Source organism: Alligator mississippiensis, chromosome 1 (assembly GCF_030867095.1).
Source record: "Alligator mississippiensis isolate rAllMis1 chromosome 1, rAllMis1, whole genome shotgun sequence".
NCBI lineage: Eukaryota > Metazoa > Chordata > Crocodylia > Alligatoridae > Alligator > Alligator mississippiensis.
Window position 1 is genome coordinate 372,789,750 of NC_081824.1, and position 21,546 is coordinate 372,811,295.

Below are 21,546 nucleotides of genomic sequence, written 5' to 3' on the forward strand. Positions count from 1 at the left end.
TTCTTTCCTATGTTAAGATACTATATTTTCTGAAGGTATCGCCCAGCCTTAATTAAGAAGGAAAATGAGAAAGTATTAAATGACAGATGCTACATCCTGTGTATTGCTATGAATGTATGTTCCATTATTAAGAGTATAATCACAATGAGGGAGATACTCTTAGAAACATATTGTTGTAATATTTGTAGGTAGGAAATATTTAACCAAACTTTAATTTCTATACACATGAAAACTTATGTGCCTGATATTTCTTGGACTTCATCCCCTAGAGGTCTGTTCAGTTGACCTTAACCCTGAAGGGTTAAGCTGCTGCTTCCCAAGCTCCCATTCTGGATGTCACTCCCTCTATTTGTTGAATTGCTGATAACACAGCTGGAACTGCTTTTTTTCCCAGACTCCATCAGCTTCTGCTTTGTCTCCCCACCTTGGCTTTGCAGCCAAGGTGAGGTTTTTAAAGGTATTAAGGTGCTTTAGTCCCATAGAATTAGAAATTTAATATGTTTAGAAATCTGGCCCCTGATCTTATTATTATTATAATCATTTTCTACTGTTTGTGGTGCAGTGAAGACTTGAACTAAGTTGGGGGCCTAGCGGGCCTGGTACTGTGCAAGCACATAGCAGTTCCTCAGCTGAGGTTAATTGGCTCTGTGGACTTCAATGAATGTTAAATTAATGAGAAACTGCTGTAAAACTTTCCATATTAGAATCAAGTCTAAACACATCAATCATATTTTAACCTAATTTCTTAACATTATAAATGAAAGACATTTTCTCTTAGTAATGTTGAAGGGTAAAAAGTAAAAAAAGAAAAAAAGAAAAAAAAGAAAAAAGATAAAATAAATGATCATGCACATCTAAAGAAGGGGCAGAAATGATATAGGAATTTGGAGCACCCTGGATCCATTTTTCCCCCTCCAAACAAATATTCCTTTAATAGAAGAAATTAACACAAAAAAGATTATTTCAGGAAACAAAATAAGTTTTCTTTTTTATAGAGACAAAAACAATAATCTTGATAATTAGGACATTGGCCAGTATGCAGCTACAAATACAGGAATTTCTTCCAAGTGTTATAAGGATGCAACTCTTAGGTGCTTAACTATGCTGAACCGTTCAAATCTAATTTAAATTCTGGTTACAGTCTACCACTGTCAAACTGAACTTTTCTTTTGCTATTAAAATGAGGTCAAAATTTTGTTTTTAATTAAAATAATATTTTAGTGACATTGATGTGTAATTATGTGACCTCCAGCACCAGTTAAAATATTTCAAGATATTTTATTTCATAGAAATTTCCCAAAGGAAATCTATACATTAAACAACCTGTAGAATACAAATTACTGAAGTTGGAACACAGATCACACCACATAGCATTTCAATAATAGGTGTAAAATATATGCCTCCTTACTCAGACAAAACTTTTCAAACCAAAGGGGAGTTGATCTAAATATAATTATAACATAAGAAAAGCAAGAAAAATTAATTTTGAGCTCAGCACATAGGCGCAAATTATAATTGTGCACTTTCTGTTTGAAGAATATTTTTTCTAAATATTTTAAAACCTACATCCCTACTCAGAGATTCATGACATTTGTCCAGTTATTGTTCCAAGTACTGATAGCATTTTATACTTGGGAAAAAACTGAGTAATAGCTTCTTGAGATACAGCCCCCTTGAGGAGGGTGGGGAGACTCAATCATTCAGTGGTGTTGACATAGCATCAACTACTGTTTGAGGATATCAAATTAAAAAGAGAATTTAGTAAAGAACTGAGCTCTTTAGACAGTGCAAGCCTAATGTTGATGAACCAAACTATTTATATGGTATATGCTTAAATGGAGCAAGCAAAAGACTTTCTAACCTGCTAGTTTTCACATGAGTTTAATGACCAAACTGCATGTGTGATATTTATAGAAACTGACTGTGCTAGTTTGAATCCTACCACGGGCCTACATTGGGAAGAAAGGCAAAAGGATGAGGCATGGTTCTCTAATCTTCCCTTATAAAAGGGGTTTGGGGGAACCATAATTTGAATATTAGAGGTGCTTTAAGAAACACTAAAACTTGTTTTAAAAAGAAAATAACACATTCAACAGTTTCCTTGGAGGCAATCAGGGAATTTATACACATGCTCCAGGAGTGGGAGTGGGGAGATGGGGGTTAATTACAGCGATTCTGAGAGCCTCTGCTTTGGTAATAAATATAGGGGTAGGGATTTCCCTTTCTACAATTCCACTTTAGAACTTCCCACTACCTTAACACACTTCCTCAGGAACTGCATGCATGTTCTTAGAAGGTAAACCACGTGCAAGACTTGCCAAGAATACAGGTATCAGTCCAAGGCACAACCATTCTTGACACAGGATGACCTCCAATAATGCAGTACAACAATGTACCTTGATTTTAGCAAGGTTTTTGATATGGTTTTATCCCCCACAATATTCTCACAGACAAGCTAAGGAAGTATAGGTTGGATGCAGTCACGGGAAAAGCTTATGAAAAATGTAACTAATTAAATTAAAAGTTATCAGCCTTTAAAATTAACTTGAGTTAAGTTAAAAGTTAAATATTTCCACTTTCAACTAGTTAAACAGTAATTTAAAAAGAAAGTAACTAGTTAAAAGTTAAGTTGATTCATGAGAAATGAGTGAAACATGGTGAACACGCCTCCAGCATCATTTTTCATTTACAAATGCAATGAGTCGGTTTCTTTTCCATAAGCCCAAAAAAGCATACTAATTTACTCAGAACTCACCCTGCTTTAAGTGAAAAGAGCATTCTACTTGCCATACAGTTTTCAGAATAACAATTTACCAATACCTATGTAATGTGAGATTCCTCTCACTCTCTCCTTGTGAAGTACTTTGTAAAAGTCAATGCATCATATAGGTATACCAAAATAACAGAAAGGAGATATTCATAGCCAGGTGAAAATGAAAGCAGTTTCCATAGAAAACCTCTGTTGTTGCAATTTTTATTGTTCAAAAGGTAACAAAAGTGTATGAAATACATCTGAATTAGAAATAATGAAAGTGTCTGAGAATCAAAATTAGACTGAAATGAGAAAATAATTTTAAATGAGAACAAGACTGTTCAGCTGCATAGCATCAACTGTTTAAACATGCTTATTGAACTTCATCATAAGCTGCATTTCAAAATTTACATCTGACATTTTTCCTCTTCTGTCTTGCAAAACTAAGCCCCCGCTATTGAACAATCACTCTACATGGGCAGATGAGGGAATGCTTGTGTTATAACAGATGAATAGTTTTTTCATAGTAGGTGACATCTCAAATAAGTTTCTCATAGATGAGAAGTAATGTTCAACTTCTTGGGCCCAGGGCTGCTGGTTCTGATCTTCGTTAAAATTTAAAAAGTCATCATCTGCTTCACCCTCACTACTTGCTCCCGCTCTTACTGGAATTAATGTCTCTGCTTGCTTGTGCTTGTTCTCTCTCCTGTAGCCAATTGGCTGCCCTGCTGACTTCTGCAAATGCACAGAAAATGCCAGCATGATCTAAGGAATTCTGGGATCTGTAATTCTTAAGAAACCATATTTCATAGGAAGGCACACTACTCTCTGTCTCAAACAAGAAGTCCTAGAGTTTCAATAATGAAATATTGTTCCATGTAAGTCCTAGACAGTGGTTGTGTCAGGAAAAACTCTGGGAAAGCAGGGTTTCAATTTTTTTTTTTTTAACTTTTAACTTATACTTTAAGAAAAGTTAAAGTTAGCCTTTTTTTAACTAGTTTAAGTTAAAAGTTGACAAATGAAAAATGTGACTAGTTAAAGTTAAAAGTTAGCCATAGGCTGCACTCTCAGCAGATGACACCAAGCTGGGGACAGTAGTAGATATGCTGGAGGCTAGGGTAGCAATCAGAGTGACCTAGACAATTTGGAGGCCTGGGCCAAAAGAAATCTTATGAGACGCGTCCACACATGCTAGCATGTGCGCTTACAGCAGCTCAAATAGAAGCGGTGCCAATTTGAGCCGGGGCTTTTTGCCTCAGCACCCCCCGATTGCTGTCTCATTTGGCCTCATCCTCCACCAGCTGCTGCAGCCCCCCCAATGGCTGCCCCACCCAGCCCCACCCCCAATTTGCACCCCCCAGGCCTCCAAGGCTACCCCCACAACCCCAGGCACCATCACTTAAAAACAACCCAGAAAAAGAGCAGAAAAAATGGAAAAATAAAACCTCTTTTTACCTTAGAAGCAGGGGTGGGAGGGCTCCGGGGCCTCCTGGCCAAGCCCCCCTGGGCAGCACAGGACAGCGCAGGGGCAGGAAGGCTTAGGCTGGGGCCGCCAGGGCTGTCAGCCTGCCCTGCTCTGTGTGGGCGGGCCCCAGGCAGCCAGACAACAGTTGAACTGCAGGTAAGTGCTGGGTTTTTTTTTGTTTTTTGTTTATAAAGTATGGGGTGGGGGGGCAGGGATGAGGGAGTTTGGGGGGATGGGGCCAGGCAGAGCAGGGGTCAGGGGACTTGGGGGGGCTGGCAGGGGAAGGGGCCAGCCCCAGCAGGGGTCAGGGGCCTCAGGGGGCTGGTGGGGGGGGTGGGGCCAGCCCCTGCAGGGCTCATGGGGCTCAGGGGGGCTGGCAGAGGGAGTGGCTGGCCCTGGCAGTGCTCAGGGGCCTCAGGGGGGCTGGCAGGGGAAGGGGCCATCCCTGGCAGGGCTTGAGGGGGGAGGGGGGGCTGACAGGGGGAGGGGCCAGTCCCGGCAGGGGTTGGGGGCCTCAGGGGGGCTGGTGGCTGGAGGGGGGGCTGGGAGAGTTGGTGGGGCCATCAGCCCCCCCCCCACAATCCCTTCCCCCTCTTTCCTGCCCCCCTGACCCCTTACTCACCAACATCAGAGCCCTGGTGCTGAAACATGCGGCCTGGCCCGCCGCCTGTTTCAGGACTAGGGCAAGGGGGCAACCATAGAGATGCTCTGGCAGCCAGAGCATCTCTATGGAGGACTCAGCCTCCGGTTGCCTCAGGGCACAGGCGGGGACCATACCCTGCACCACTTTTTTAAACTTCTCTTTTATCAGACCCCTGGATATCCAGGGGTCTAATTTTCTCCTTGCGCTGCAAGTTTGCAGCATAGGGAACATTTTTTTGTTCCTGCACATGCTTGAGGCCACATGTGCACTCATGTGGATGCGCCCATGAGGTCAACAAGGACAACTATGAAGTTCTGCACTTTGGACAGAACAATCCCATGCACCAGTACAGGTTGGGGCCTGACTGACTGGGAAGCAGCTCTGCAGAAAAGGGTTACAGTGGACAATAAACTGTATATGAGCTAGCGATGTTCCTTTGTTGCCAAAACGGCTAACAGTATGCAGGGCTACATTGGTAGGTGTGTTTCCAGTAGGTCCAGGGAAGTGATTATTCCCCTCTATTCAACACTGGTGAGACCACATTTGGAGTACTGTGTTCAGTTTCAGCTCTCCACTACAAAAAAGATATAGCCAATTGTAGAGAGTCCAGCAGATGGCAACAGACATAGGGAGCTGGGGCACATGATTTCTGAGGACAGGATGAAGGAACTGGACATATTTGGTGTGGGGAAGATTTAAGAGTAGCCTTCATGTACCTGAAGGAGAGTTCAAAATAGGATGGAGCTAGATTGTTGTCAGTGGTGGCAGATAACAGAACAAGGAGCAATGGTCTCAAGTTGCAGCAGGGGAAGTTTAGGTTAGATATTAGGGGGTAATAAAACACTGGAACAGGTTACCCAGAGAGGTGGTGGAATCTCCATCCTTGGAGGTTTTCAAGACCTGGCTAGACAAAATTTTGGCTGGATGATCTTGGTGGGTATGGCCCTGCTTTGAGCAGGAGGTTGAACTAGATAACCTCCTGAGGGCCCTTCCAACCTTAATTTTGTATGATTCTACCACCTCTCTGCACAGCAGCTAACCAGGGCAAAAACCTCATCACCCATACCTCTGAAAACATATATTTAGATCTGCTTCACACTTTGCAGCAAACCCTCACTTTTTAAAGGCTTTCTCTTTTCAGCCCTCCAAAATCCATGTTTTTTAATATGACTACCCTAAAATTTGTTGTCTTGAAAGTGCAACTGCAGTTAATAAGTCAAACATGGAGAAATTTATGCAAGGATTCCCCAGGGATTTCCCAACAGGGAAAAAACACAATCGTTTCTTCTACTGTCCTTTTTGTGTGCACCTCAGAAACCAGAAATCAAATTGTGGCTCAAACTGGCCAAAAAGATCTTGTTGTTCAACATCTACTTTAGCTATTGCATGACACCTACTACTCATTTGAAGAAGCAGTTTTGAATATGAGTATGTCCTTTGTTGAACACTATCTGGGAAACTTACTGAACTTGGCAATACTGTCTTCAAGCAAATGGTGCTAGGCTGCTTCATGCAGGCTGCTTACTGAGTTGGGAACAATGTAGCCACATGTGTGTGAGCCTATAAATTGGTAACCCAGAGATGGGCACATTGGCAGTCATCCATCAGAGCAGTCAGCTTATATAAAGGTATTGTGTCTGCGGCAGAGGGTGAATATGACAAGAAATAGAAAGAAAGGAAATGTTATGGACATGGAGGCAACTAAATGGGCCTGGATAGCCTTACCAAAGGGTAATGCGGTCATGATAGTAGTGAGCAACAATACTTAGATATAATGGTGGTTCAGGGCCTGGCTCACTTTATACCTTGGTCTCTATAACTAAACCGAAGTAAGCGGTTGCTTGTTAATAATGCATATCCACAGAAATAAAATCTTCTTTCTGCATTCAATAGCTTCTAAGGTGCTAGTAGGTTAATGAAATGAAAATGGGTAGGCGAGTTGAAGATAACATGGGAAAGCTGTGTGTGGCCTGGGTGAAGATGGAAAAGGAGAGAGATTAGTCCTCTTATATATGTTTAAAATAACTTTAATGATTTTCAGACATTGGTTGTATCTGATTTCTGTAACCAGCCCTTTTAGCAGTTACCCACTCAAGACATTTCAAGGTACAGTGATTATCCCAATCCATTAAAAAGAAGATAGAAGCAGAGAGGAGCACTTTAGAATCATAATATATACCTTACCTTTACTGAGGCATGATATTATATCATCTACAAAACTATGGGATAATTATAGCTACATAAATGATCACAAATTCCTACAATAAGCATGTTTCCATATTATCTGCAAACCTGAACTTCTTGTAAAAGATTTTTTTAAGGTATCTGAAAAGTGATGAAAACAATTTCAAATTTTTAGACTTGTAGTGCTTATTTAGTGCTTTTTGCTTATTATTAAATATATTCAATATAAGTGTGTCTAACTAGTGTGCTAGAAAGCAAAATCAGACTCTCATCCTAGCAGGGATGCAGCTCTGTAACAAGGCAGTTCTCACACATTCCAGAAATAGAAATGTTTTCTTCAGGGAGTAGAGAGTATCTAAATACCTTGAGGAGAGAAGAAGCCCCATCTCCCATGTATTCAAAGAAAAGAGCACAGTTGCAGGAATTAACCTGATCTGGTACCTAAAAGTCCCAAATTAGGGCTGGAAAGATTCCAACTATATGATCACATCTTACTGTCTACATTGAAAGATTCCAACTATATGATCACATGGATACTGTCTACATGCATTTCATGCACCAAGCACATCATGCTTGGTGCATGAAATGCATGTAGACAGTATCCACATTGCCGATAAGGTATGTTGGACTGGATCACCAATGAATGAGTGAACTAAAGGTATAAACTGGAGCGGAACAAAGAAAGGGTGTGTTCATTGCTCAACAACTTCTTCCAGGTGAGACCACCACAAACTGAAGTGAGAAACCTGCAGAAGACAACCATGTGCTCCCCAGACCTCCATCTTCCTGTATGCATCCCCAGGGCACAGTGTATTGGTGAGGGCCTTTGCTTGCTCGCTATTATATGCTGCTACTGTGTATCAGTAAACATCTCCAAGTTATTAATGGGATATGTTGTGATTTCAACAATGTTGCATTCTTCCCACAATTGAGTATGTGCTCCTGATTCTTAAAATCATGCCAACAATTTTAGGGTTTGGTACTAGACCATGCGGATAAAAAGTGTGATCAAGGATTAGTTTGCAGAAATTTTGCAGAATAGAGACTCCAGCCAGGGAGAGAGGCTGTTTTTGGTTTAGATTTTGAAGTTTACTGGGGCCTAAAGCAGCAGACTGGTTAGGGAAAGCTTGACCAGAACTGAGACATGAAACTGGCAGTTCACTTATATTGCTCTACTAAGCACATATTCCTTCCCTTACCAGAGGCAGTTCTCAGTTTCTCTGTCTTCCATGCTTTCTGTCCACCCATCCCTTTGACTGGTAGATGAATATTGTTTTACTCAATATTAGTCACTTGCCTCTACCCTTCACTATTTTTTCTTGGTCCCCCAGAAATGAAACGTGATAAATCACTATCCCATCAAATAGTTTAAATGTTTTAGAGATGACAAGTTTGTCTCAATTTTGCCTCAAAACAAAGTGCTTTGAAACTAAAAGTGAGTTTATATTACATAACTCAGTCTGGAATGAAGAGAGATGCTACAGAAAAAAAAACAACAAAAAACCCTGAAGTTCATCATTTGACTTCGCCTTGGCAGCAGGGTTGCCAAATGTCCATAAATTTACAGATGGTCAGTAAAAAATCAGGCTAAAAATGTCTGTCCATACAATCCTTAAAAACCTTGAGAAGCCTGTAAAAACTCAAAACAACTGGAGATGATTGAAGCTTCATAGGATGGAAAAAGCTATAGGGCTGCCTATAACACTGCTGGTTTACAAAAACTGGAGGGGAGGGACAGCATGAGGCAAGGTGTAATTGAACTGTTGGGGACATCAGGGTATAGTGGGACCCCTGGTGGGCTATCATACTGTAAAACTATTGCTGATATAAAAAAAATACTGTAAATGTTTAACTGACAACTTTTATTTTTTACCTTTTAACCTTTTTATAGTTAGTTATAACCTTTTTTACCTTTTTATAGTTGCTGTCAACCCCTAAATTTTAACCCAGAACTTTTTAAGTAGGGCCTGGCATCAAGGCAGATCCTGACAGAAAAAATGACACTGAAATGATGTAAAACATATATCAGTAAAAACATGTGTCGGTAAAATATTTGGTTGTTACTAAAAAAAAAGGTACACATTATCAATAAAAATATTTTCTTGAGTTGGCAACACTGCTTTTCAGACACCATTCAAAATCATTCTGAGATGTCAGAATTGTTTAATTATCCACTGTAGATCTTGTTATATGTGATACCTTGAAAGGACTGAATTGTTCCTGTGTAACTAAAAAATCCAGTGTGTGTATGTGTGTGTATGCAAATTCCAAAGATCCAGTTAGCATGTATGTGTAACTAGTCCTAGATAGGTCCATAAACTGTATCTGGCTAGAGGGCCTGGTGGCAACATGGTGGGGCTACCCATGGTAGGGCATGTATTTTATATAAAATACCGTAATATTGCAACCTTCACAGTTAGGTGAATTTAGGGCACCTCAAAACTCTAGCCCCAACTGCCTTCTGGATATTCCTTGGTTAGAAAAAGTCTAAGGGACATCACCCTGAAGAAATGCACCCTTGCTGAAGCATTAGGCAGTCAGCAACAGCTTTAATCAGTTGCTCTCTGGCAGAAGCTACAGTCATCAAGGCACTGAATGTCTGTACTCAGTTTGGCCATCAGACTGTCTCAATGGTCTAAAATGGGGGTGGTAGGTCTATGGCAGACTCCACTCCTCCATACCCTTACCTAGGTGTATACACCAAAGGTCTTGTGTGATATATACTAGCCAAAACGATAAAGCGACTCATATGCTGGAATGTTTGGACTCTGACTCCTGGGTTCGATTCAGGTTCAGGCTTACACAAAACAGCACTTCTAAACTATGAATTGGTTAGACCCAGAACTGACATTGCTGCAGTATCAGAAACTTGGATTTTAGATACAGGTTTTATCCAAGAGAATGATTACACCATATTTTGGCATGGGAAACAAGCAGGAGAAAGGAGAGAGCAGGGAGTAGGTTTTGTTATTAAAAACAGCTTGTTATCTTTCAAAGCCCCATTGCTTTATCTATTCAACTCATGACTCTCAGAGTGCATATACAAAATGGCTTCATCATATTGTTTAGTGTCTATGCACCTACCCTTGAAGCTAGCAGTGAAGGTAGGAACATTTTCTACCAACAACCTAAAGAAGAGCTCAAAAAACCTCACAGAAATAAGAGCATTATAATCAGGGACACTGGTTTTCTCTGATTAAAAAAAAATACCCAGTTTTCAGTATAAAAAAGTAACCCCAAATCCACAATTTTCCATGATTTAAATGAAACACCACTATGTATATATCTATATATTAGTGGTGTTTCATTTAAATCATAGAAAATGTCTATATAGATATATGTATACATTGGTGGTGTTCCATTTTATTCATGGAAAAATGTGGATTTTGGGTAACTTTTTATAAAATGAAAATTAGAAATATATATTTTTTATCAGATAAAACCAGGATCCCTGGTGGTTACCTTAAGGTGCAGCAGTGATATAATTATTCAGCAGGAGCTTTGAATTGAACCCCAGACACTTAAGGACATACTTAAAATTTGTTGATTTAGAGACCAAACTTACAAACCCTTACACATTTGTTTGCACTAACTTTGTAAATAATGCACATTGCATGAAATTTGGGGCATCTACACATGCACTTTACTGTGGAGTTAACTAATTAGATCTGCAATAAAGCATCACTGACCACATGTGCATCAGTAGTATGTAGTAGTAAATAAATTTACTCTGCCGTAAGAAAGGAGTGTCTGGGAATCTAACAGGTTGATGCATTATTACTGTTGGGACAGTACTATTTTACATTGGAGTAATTAGCTGCAATCAAATGTTCATGTGGGCTGTAACTCCAGGGTGCAAATTGTGTCTGGTCAGCCCATCCAGCTGGGGGCCAGACTCCCCTGGCTCTTGTCAGCTCCTCTGCCAGCCGCCACCATCACCTGGAGCCTAGGGCTGATCCCCAGTGCCCCCATCAACCCAAGTCTGCTCTGCCCTAGCTCTAACTGTTGAGGTCCTAGGCACACATGTAGATGCTGTGCCTGGGAGCAGTCAACTCCAGTATGAGTTTCTCCAGAGTTTACTGAGTCACCTTAATAGCACATATAGATGAACCCCTTATGTAGATAAAGTTAAACATGCATATGCACATGTTCACAGAACTGTGTTCTTAATGTCAATGAAATGTACTTTCTTGTTTAAAAGCTTTGCTTTTAATGCTAGGATTGCTTTACCCAAGTGCTTCAAGTCAGGCACATGTGTTGATGAATTGGGTCTTAAAGTAGGACAGTACATTTCTTTTATGCTGTCATTAATTTCATGTAAGAAAAGATTGTACACACCACTATTATTCTATGCTTAAGTGTTTAAGTGGAAAACAATTCATGATATAATTGATTTGAGTGGTGAAGGAAATGATTCACGAAGAGAGGAATGGCTTTATTAGAACACCAGTGCTGAAAAAAAGAGCTTCTTTCAATTCATTTCCAAACAAAGAGCAGATTAGGTAATATCTACAGCAGCCTTATCACCCTTGCTTTAATGCAAGTTAAGCTCTTCTGCAAATGAAACCATTCCAAGCAAATAGTGGAGAATAACTCTTAATCTTTTCACTACTCAATTCTTCTAAGCCAGTGATTTGAAACAAATGTAGGTAATACAAAAATAAACTCTTGAATACTGCTTTACATGATGACAGTACATAATAAATGTTTTCTGCTGTCATAATTGTAAGTATAAGGGAAGAAGCTTTGAGGAAATCGAATTATGCTTTCTGAAGGACAATGATTTCTGAGATTGCTGTTTTTCCTGTAATCAGTGTGCTCTTTATAAATCACATCAAAATTATCATTTCAAGCATCAAAATGCAGTTTACTTTGAAGGCTAACAATTGCCACTTACTAGGAAATATTTTCAAAGTTCATTATTGTCTTTGCAGTTAATTCTAGTATCAGTGAAGAACTTGCTTTGCTCTGCAAATCAAAGCTTATCAAAATATTTGGAAGGCTCTAGTTTACTCTTTTCTGAGACTCTCTCTAGGGTACAAAATCTGTTTGTTTCTATTTGCCCCATTAGTTGTTATTGAGAGTTATAGGAACCGTTTTTTCCCCTTTTGAGTATTTACAGTCCTCTTTCTCTTTAGTGTACTGGAAGGAATGTATTAAGATCAATTTTAAAGCCCAAGGTTGTGGGCAGACAAACATATTTTACTGAGTTAAAAGAGATATGGGGACATCCTGCATGCTAGATGTGGTAACTATTTTGTATGGCTACATTACCAGATGGTAAGTTGTAGCTAAACTGGGGAGTTTTATTTCTGAAAGATAAAGTTCAGATTACTGCAGGTTAGTTTCTACATACCAAAGAATTAGAGTGGGCATACAAAATAGTTCATCAACAGACATGCAGCAGCCTCTCCTCCTTAACTCCCCCACTCTACCCCAATCATTTTAACTCAGTGTTTTTATTGATCTCTGTTTTCTGAGATAAGTATTTTAAAAAGAAACTATAAATATAACGTCAATGATAAAAAACTTATCTAATATTAATAAGTTATTTCTGAGAACACTATTACCTTGCTTCATTACTGGGGTCCATATGGACTCAGAGGGAAAAATGCTATCTTCTGAATCACCAGTTCCATTTCTTGCAGCATCAAGGGTGCTAATATTTACCAACTCATACTTTTTTGCTGATCATATGGCCTTCCCTTATTTTTTCCTATTACAATCAATGGTTGTGCTCTCGCATTCATACACTAGAAATACTCTTCATTAGGCATTCAACAAAGATGGATTGGTCTTTCACTTTCAATTCTCCTTTTTTTTATTAATAATTGTGTTTTCAATTCAAAATTCCCTTTCCAAAAGGAAACTTCTCATGGAAGGAGAGAACTGCATGGTTGCAAACTGTTCCCTGAGCCCACCTACCCCATTTCCCTCTCTCCCCCTGTCATGCCCCTCCCCCCAACTCCACCACACACACAAACTGTACTGGAAATCCAGAGAAGATGTTCTCTGGAAAGTGAGGCTTACTTAAGCTTTATATAAAACAGATTTAGGTAGACTGTTACATTAGGGAGACTTTTCTTGCTATGTTTATATTTGTTTATATTTATTTATGATCAAGGTATATTTTGCTTGAAAAGCCTACTTTTCCTCCTCTTATCCATTAACTGATTGCAGCTTCCACAAATGGTTTGCAGAACATCCATTTCCATATGGGATATGCATATCAATATCAGGATTTACAAATAACTGCAGCTGGTAAAATGGCTGCTGAACACTGGGTGTGTCTATGTATATAATTAATGTGCCGTAAGGTTACCAAACAGTAAAATAAGGTGCAGTAAATTGTGCCTTGGAACCTGTCTACATGTGCACCTTGTCGGGTGCAGATTTACTTCCAATGGGAGCAGCCAGGTCCAAGGCTACTCCTGTGTTTCTCTGCCCACCTGCACCAGGCAGGGGGAGCTCCAGGTTTCCCTGAGTGCCAGCCATGGGGCTTGCAGGGAGTATGGGGCCCAGTCCCAATGTGCACGATGCTGGGAGGGCTGTGTTGGCTGCAGGGGCAACTGTCTTCCAGGCCTGTGAGTATCAGGATGGGTCCTCATGTGCCTGGAGCCAGGAGAGCTGTGTGTCTACAGTGGCAGTTGTCTCCCATGTGCATATGGCTGGAGACAGTTGCCCCTGCAGCCAACACAGCTTACCCTCACACAGCGGCTTAGCCAGGCAGTAGTGGCCCCCTGCTGCCTGAGCTGACCAGGAGCAAAATTGCCCCTGGTCAGCATTTACACTTGCACAGTTAAGCTACCTGTATCTACAGGTACTAGCAAACCACACAGTAGACTAATTTACTGTTCAGTAAATGCCATGTACATGTAGATGGTGACACTTAACTGCACGTTAGTCTAATGTGCAGTAAAACATCTCATGTAGACACACCCACTGACCTTTAAACTGGAAAGTGAAAGAACTGTAAGATTCTACTCCAGCATAGCTGAAGGTCTAAGGTACTTTGTAAAAGATATATACAGAGAGTCTGACAGGGGTCATAGTTCATCTGAAAAAGTAAGACGTGCCTGTGTATGGAAGGCAAAATATGAATTGTAAGATTTGTTAAGTAATCTTTTACTGGACCAATTATATAACTGGGAGAAATGTTAGACAAGCTTTAGGGCATGAAATGTCCCTCCTCAGGTCTGAAAAGGATGATGACACAGCCCACACTAAATAGCAAGTAAAATAATGTCTTTTGATTAATCATTATGTAGATGAAAAAAGTCACTTAGAGAAGGAAGAGAGGGCAGGAAACCTGTGGAGCAAAGAGAAGTGATCAGAAATAGCTATAAATGAAGTAAAGGGCAGCCAAAATATATAAACTTAATTATATAAAAGAATAAAACTATTGAATGGGGAAGAGGGTCATTATGATCTGTTGAGTACAGAGTGGTTAGCAGAGGAAGCAGGCAAATTATAATTGTACTGTTATATCCGTTATTTATTTTTATCTGCTATCACCTATATAAGAGGTAACATCTAACAAGCCTTGCTTTCTGAATAAACAGTAACAGAAACGACATATTTCATAATGCTCTTGGATAAGGGGAAAAATTCCTCTTTGAAGGCTTGCATTCTACAAAGCTTGGTTTGGAGTTCTTCCGTAAAGAATCCATTTTGCTAATGAACCTGTGGGGGGTCTGTTTGAATGGAAAATCCCATGAAGAGACCTGACAGATCCCTGTTCATGTAATCTTTACTGACCAAAGCCTGAAGCACTTAAGTAGCTTATGTAATTATTGTCTGCATAATAGCTTTATTTTAATATAACTTTAAAAATGTGATTTATGTCAAAGCAGAATACTTTTTTTTCTTTTATATAAAATCCATAATCAGTGAAGTGACCTTCCTCAGAATATAACAAGTTGCTGTGACAAAGCCTGTTCCATCTGAAATGTCAGTGATTATGGATTTTACATAAAGGAAAATAAAAGCACCTGCTTCAATGAGACAAATACTTAAGGCTTGGATAAATTAACAGAAAGCAGCAAAGAAAGTGGAAAAATGCAGCATTTTACACATGAAAGAAGAGAAGAAACTGAGTGCATTTCAGAATGACTAACCACTTTTACTATTGTATCCAAAAGCAGCTAAAACTAGTTAAATTAACTGAATTCAAAGGACAGAAGCTGAGGGACAAACTGGAGTTCAAGAATGCACTTGCACAATTTCATAAGAGAATCTGCTCCTGAGATGGCCTGCTCCAATCTGGGACTAGTATGCTGGGGTGTGTAGACACTGCACACCTTTTACAACGTCCTGAGTAGAGAAGGTAGAATGGGCAGAAAGAAATGAAGAATGGGTAGAACAGGTATCTCTTCCTCACACTACCTGACACATCAGAGCTAATACAGGGATAGTAATGAACTACTATCCCCAACAAGTAGCAAACTAAAACCTCCTAGCAAGATAAGGAATTGTAACTAGACCTTGATCAGCATAGTCAAATCCATCCATTGTGTACAGTCTAGCCCTTCACATTTAAGGCTTGCAAAATATTGATGTAAGGTTATTTCTAGAGAACACATATCCAGAATGACAACCAGAATTACTTCATTTGCAATTATTATTACTAGCTTATATCAGTACTATGTATTACTGAATTGGCTTCATTATCTACCTCTCACATCATATTGTATCTTGGTCCAGAGTTTGGTCCATAGTAATTATTCCCAGTACACATTCCAGAGGTTGTACACCCACTGTTGATGTCATATGGATTCACTATAATCTGAGTGCATTATAAATGACTGCTAAATCAATTGTAAGATGACTCAGGTCCCTGATATAACAAATTAAAAAGTCAGTTTCAAGTCCTGTAAGGCTAGTTAAACAATTTAAACAAAACATAGCAACCCCCCTCCCCCCCATGTAATCTTTCTAATATATAATGTTTTTTGTTCAGCTTGTAAAGCTCACAAGTGAAACATTCAAGGGGGGTTGAACTTGTTTCTCCAATTTCCCTGCAATACAAATGAATAACTCAGATTAGTCTTCCAACTGAAGTTGAGGATTATAAGTAGGGTGGGCCATCATAGAGAACAGTCTGGTTGTCCTCTGTCCTCTCTTGAAGAGAAAAATAGAGGGCATAAAGGTGTCGGTTTTGTATCAATAGAGGATAGAGCTGCAGAAAACCGGAATGTCCTCTATGATGGCCACCCTAATTATTAGTGAGAAAATGAAGGCCATAACTCTCCTGAACAATAATGTTATTAGAATTTGAATAATTTAGATTCCACTGCTTAATTGATATGATTCCCAGAAGTCTCAGAATAGGGTTTGGGCATATTTGGCCTGGCAATGAAAAATAGAGGAAAAAATGTGGAAGGACAGATTCATAGCGCTGCAAAATAATGAATATGTACATGATCGTTGATCATTGTTACATCCCTCCCTCCTCCCAGCCACCCAGCCAGGAATTTTGTCTAAAGTTAGCTGAAAGCGAGATTGCACCTAACACACAATATCCCCACTATGTATACTGGCTAGAGCTTGTCACATTGTGTTCTATGCTTAAACAAGCCTCTCCTGGACTCCCCTTCAGTTGTGGCTAAATGTAAGTATCCTGTTGCTGTGGGATTGACCACATTGCATATAACACCTGATGTACAAAACATAATAAAGACCTTTGGGAAAATCTTAGCAACATTTCTTACAGCAGAGTTTAAAAACAGCTGTTTCTATCTTCATTAGAACAAATATTTCAGTCTTCAGGGTGAGAAGGCCCTAGCAGAGGCCTTCTCTTTGAAAGCAAAGAGCTTTCAATTGCAAAAAAATAAAAAAAATACATGTAGAACAGTCAAGGCTTAGAGGTAATTTATTAAGAATAACAGTAGGAAAGTGAAAATTCCAAGTTATGGAAAACTCTCAACAATTGCATTAGGCCTGTCGATACTAGCTGGTAAATGCACGTTTCTTTTAAATACAAAACCCAGTAACATAGCTGCTTGGGGGATGGGCGGGGGGGGGGGGGGAAGGGTAGGAAAGAAGCAGGGAAGTAGACTTATGTTCCAGTTTAAAGGGACATATGAATGACAGCCAAAACTAGCTTTGTCCCTGCCTCCATGGCCCAGGGTGCAAAACTTCCTTATTATGCCTCTAACAATGCCAAATGTTCAGTACAGTATAGAGTGGAGACTGGAAACTGTAAAGGAGCGAATTTACATCTTTCCAAGCTTTTGCCCTGCCCTTGGCCCAAACAGTCTAATAGTGATGTCTTAGGAACTGTTCACCAACACAATGACCATAGACAGCAGTCCCTTCTGCAACGTCCCCTCCTCCTGGCACAATTCAAATAGCTGCCAATATGCCAGATCTACATTATATGAGAATTCTCTCACATTATGAGTCAAACATTGGAGGAGTTAAGGCCAAACTCTTTTCCATTTACATCACAGAAGTGACACATCAGAGATGAACTGGGCAAAAATCCAGACTGTAAGGTTTAGTAATAATCCATAGAGAAAGAGAGAGAAAGAAAGAGTCAGGTCCCAGATCTGTATTTTGCATATGTATATGAAGATTAAGTGGAAAATCACTCTGCTTCATTTTTTTCCAAAATGCATTTCCAAAGGAATGTATTATTTATGCATGCTTAGAAACATATTTAGTCACTGCAATTTAAAATGAAGCCTACTGGACCACATACACTGAAATTCTTTCAGGGCTGTGGAATTCTACATCTGCAAGTAATATTTGCTGAAACACTGAATTATCCATGTGCTGTGATGCTTCTATTTGTATTCATATCCTGATGAACAGTAGCAAAAACGATCAGTTCCTATGAGAATTCTAACTGCTTCACTTCCCCATAATAATTTGATTTACTATTGCTGGCTAAAACTATTAATAAACTCAGAAACAGGGTTATTTATTTATTTTGCTGTTTGGTGTTTTCTGTCAAGCAGGAGAAATGCATCATTTAACATAGCTCATTTCATTACACATTAATGCACAGAATGAATTTGATACACAATGTTTTATGACGATCAAGAGCATTTTGACCAATATTTTTAAGCTGGTTATTTCCATTATGCCACGCTTTTATACGAATATTTGACCTTTGAGGACAATAAAAGCAATTGTTACAATCCCTCACCTAATTTGGAACTAATATCAGGGTTTTGGGGGGCTCCCCCACATTTTCCTTTTTTTTCAGCCATATTAATATTGATAGCCTAAGAAATGCTTGCTCATCATAAATGCTGAAAATGAACATTGAACATTTTTCACTGATTTTGCCTTAAAATTACAGATATATCATGACCAGGGATCCTGGTTTTCTCTGATTAAAAAAAAAAATCACCAATTTTCAGTTAAAAGATTAACCCCAAATCCACATTTTTCTGTGGTATTTCATTTGTGGTATTTCATTTCTGAGGCAAGGAAGGAGCCCCCCAGGGGGCACTTGCCTGCCTGTACACTAATGCCAGGAGCCTGGGGAATAAGCAGGAGGAACTCATTCTCCTACACAGTGCAAACAATTACGATGTCATAGGGATCACAGAAACCTGGTGGGACTCCAGCCATGACTGGACCACAGGGATAGATGGCTATAACCTGTACAGGAGGTATCGTGTAGAGAAAAGGGGCGGGGGTGTAGCTCTCTATGTTAAGGAAAGCTATGCGTCCCTGCAAGCCGATATTGGCGACCAGGATGGACGGCTGGAGACCCTCTGGGTTAAAATCTGTGGGGAACACGGCACAGGGGACACAATGGTGGGAGTCTATTACAGACCTCCCACCCAAAGTCCTGAGCTTGACCAGGAGTTTGCCCAGGAACTGGCTGAGGCAGCTTGCTCCAGGACCATGGTTGTCATGGGTGACTTCAATTACCCAGACATCTCGTGGGAGGATCGCTTAGCAAAATCTGAGTGGTCGCAGAGCTTCCTCTCGTGCGTGGATGACCTCTACCTGACTCAAGAAGTCTATGGGCCAACGAGAGGCAAAGCGCTGCTCGACCTGGTACTGGCTACTGGGGATGACCTAGTCGGCGACCTAGTGATCGATGGGAAGCTGGGTGACAGCGACCACGAGCTGATCACCTTCACCATCCGCCGAAAAGCTGGCAAGTCAGTCAGCAACATGCAAGTCCTTGACTTCAGGAAAGCCAACTTTGACAAGCTCAGGAGGCTTGTCAGTGAGGCCCTAAGGGACTGTGACCACAGGGAGAGGGGAGTTCAAGAAGAGTGGTTGCTCCTCAAGGGAGCGATCCTCAATGCACAAACTAAGTCTATTCCATCTCGGAGGAAAGGCAGCAAGAGGGCACAGCAGCCCCCCTGGCTCTCCAGGGACCTAGCAGACCTCCTGAGGCTAAAAAGAAAGGCCTACAAAGGATGGAGGATGGGAGTCACCTCCAAGGAGGATTATTCTGCACTGGTCCGGTCCTGTAGGGAGCAGACCAGGAAAGCCAAGGCTGCAACTGAACTCCAGCTAGCTTTGAGCATCAAGGACAATAAAAAGTCCTTTTTCAGATATGTGGGGAGCCGGAGGAAGAGCAGGGGCAACGTTGGACCCCTGCTGAACCAGATGGGGCAACTGACAACTGACGCCCAGGAAAAAGCCAGCCTATTAAATAGGTACTTTGCGTCAGTCTTTCATCAGCCCCATGGGACGCCCATGCCCGCTACAGGGCCGGGAAGTCCAGATGAGGGTGATCCCCTGCCCTCCATTAATGCTGACTTCGTAAAGGAACATATTGAGAAGCTGGATACCTTCAAGTCAGCTGGCCCTGACAATCTTCATCCCAGGGTACTCAAGGAGCTGGCGAGCATCATAGCCCAGCCTCTAGCACGGATCTTTGAAAACTCTTTGCGCTCTGGTGTAGTGCCTGAAGACTGGAAGAAGGCCAACGTGGTGCCTATCTTCAAGAAAGGGAGGAAAGTGGATCCGGCTAACTATAGGCCCATCAGCCTGACTTCTATCCCGGGGAAGATCTTAGAAAAGTTTATTAAGGAGGCCATCCTTGATGGACTGGCTGACGCCAACATCTTAAGGGATAGCCAGCACGGGTTTGTTGCGGGTAGGTCTTGCTTGACCAATCTCATTTCCTTCTACGACCAGGTGACCTATCACCTGGACAAGGGAGATGAGATTGATGTCATATATCTTGACTTCTAAAAAGCCTTCGATCTGGTGTCCCATGATCGTCTCTTGGAGAAACTGGCCAATTGTCGCCTTGGGTCCTCCACGATCCACTGGCTGGAAAATTGGCTCCGGGGTCAGACCCAGAGGGTAGTAATTGATGGAAGTCAGTCATCGTGGTGTCCGGTGACCAGTGGGGTCCCCCAGGGCTCTGTCCTTGGACCCATACTGTTCAACATCTTCATTAATGATGTGGACACTGGAGTCAGAAGCGGACTGGCCAAGTTTGCAGATGACACCAAACTTTGGGGCAAAGCATCCACACCAGAAGACAGGCGAATGATCCAGGCTAACCTGGACAGGCTCAGCAAGTGGGCGGATGAGAATCTGATGGTGTTCAACGCCGATAAATGCAAGGTTCTCCACCTTGGGAAAAAAAACCTGCAGCATCCTTATAGGCTCGGCAGTGCTACGTTGGCCAACACTATGCAAGAAAGAGACTTGGGGGTCATCATTGACCACAAGATGAACATGAGCCTGCAATGCGATGCTGCGGCTAGTAAAGCGACCAAAACGCTGGCTTGCATCCATAGATGCTTCTCAAGCAAATCCTGGGACGGCATTCTCCCCCTGTACTCGGCCTTAGTGAGGCCGCAGCTGGATTACTGCGTCCAGTTTTGGGCTCCACAATTCAAAAAGGATGTGGAGAAGCTTGAGAGAGTCCAGAGAAGAGCCACGCGCATGATCAGAGGTCAGGGAAGCAGACCCTACGATGACAGGCTGAGAGCCCTGGGGCTCTTTAGCCTGGAAAAGCACAGGCTAGGGGTGATCTGATGGCCACCTACAAGTTTATCAGGGGTGACCACCGGTATCTGGGGGAACGTTTGTTCACCAGAGCGCCCCAAGGGATGACGAGGTCGAATGGTCACAAACTACTACAAGATCATTTCAGGCTGGACATAAGGAAGAATTTCTTTACTGTCCGAGCCCCGAAGGTCTGGAACAGCCTGCCACCGGAGGTCGTTCAAGCGCCTTCATTGAACACCTTCAAGATGAAACTGGATGCTTATCTTGCTGGGCTCCTATGACCCCAGCTGACTTCTTGCCCTTTGGGCGGGGGGCTGGACTCGATGATCTTCCGAGGTCCCTTCCAGCCCTAATGTCTATGAAATCTATGAAATCTATGAAATTTAAATTACTAATATAGCAGTGTTGCATTTAAATCATGGGAAAATATGGATTCAGGGTTACTTTTTTAACCAAAAATTGGGGATTTTTTTTTTAAATCAGAGAAAACCATTATCCCTGTCATAACATATACAGCTTTTGAAGGCTAGCCCTTTAAGTGGCAACCTGACTTCTCCC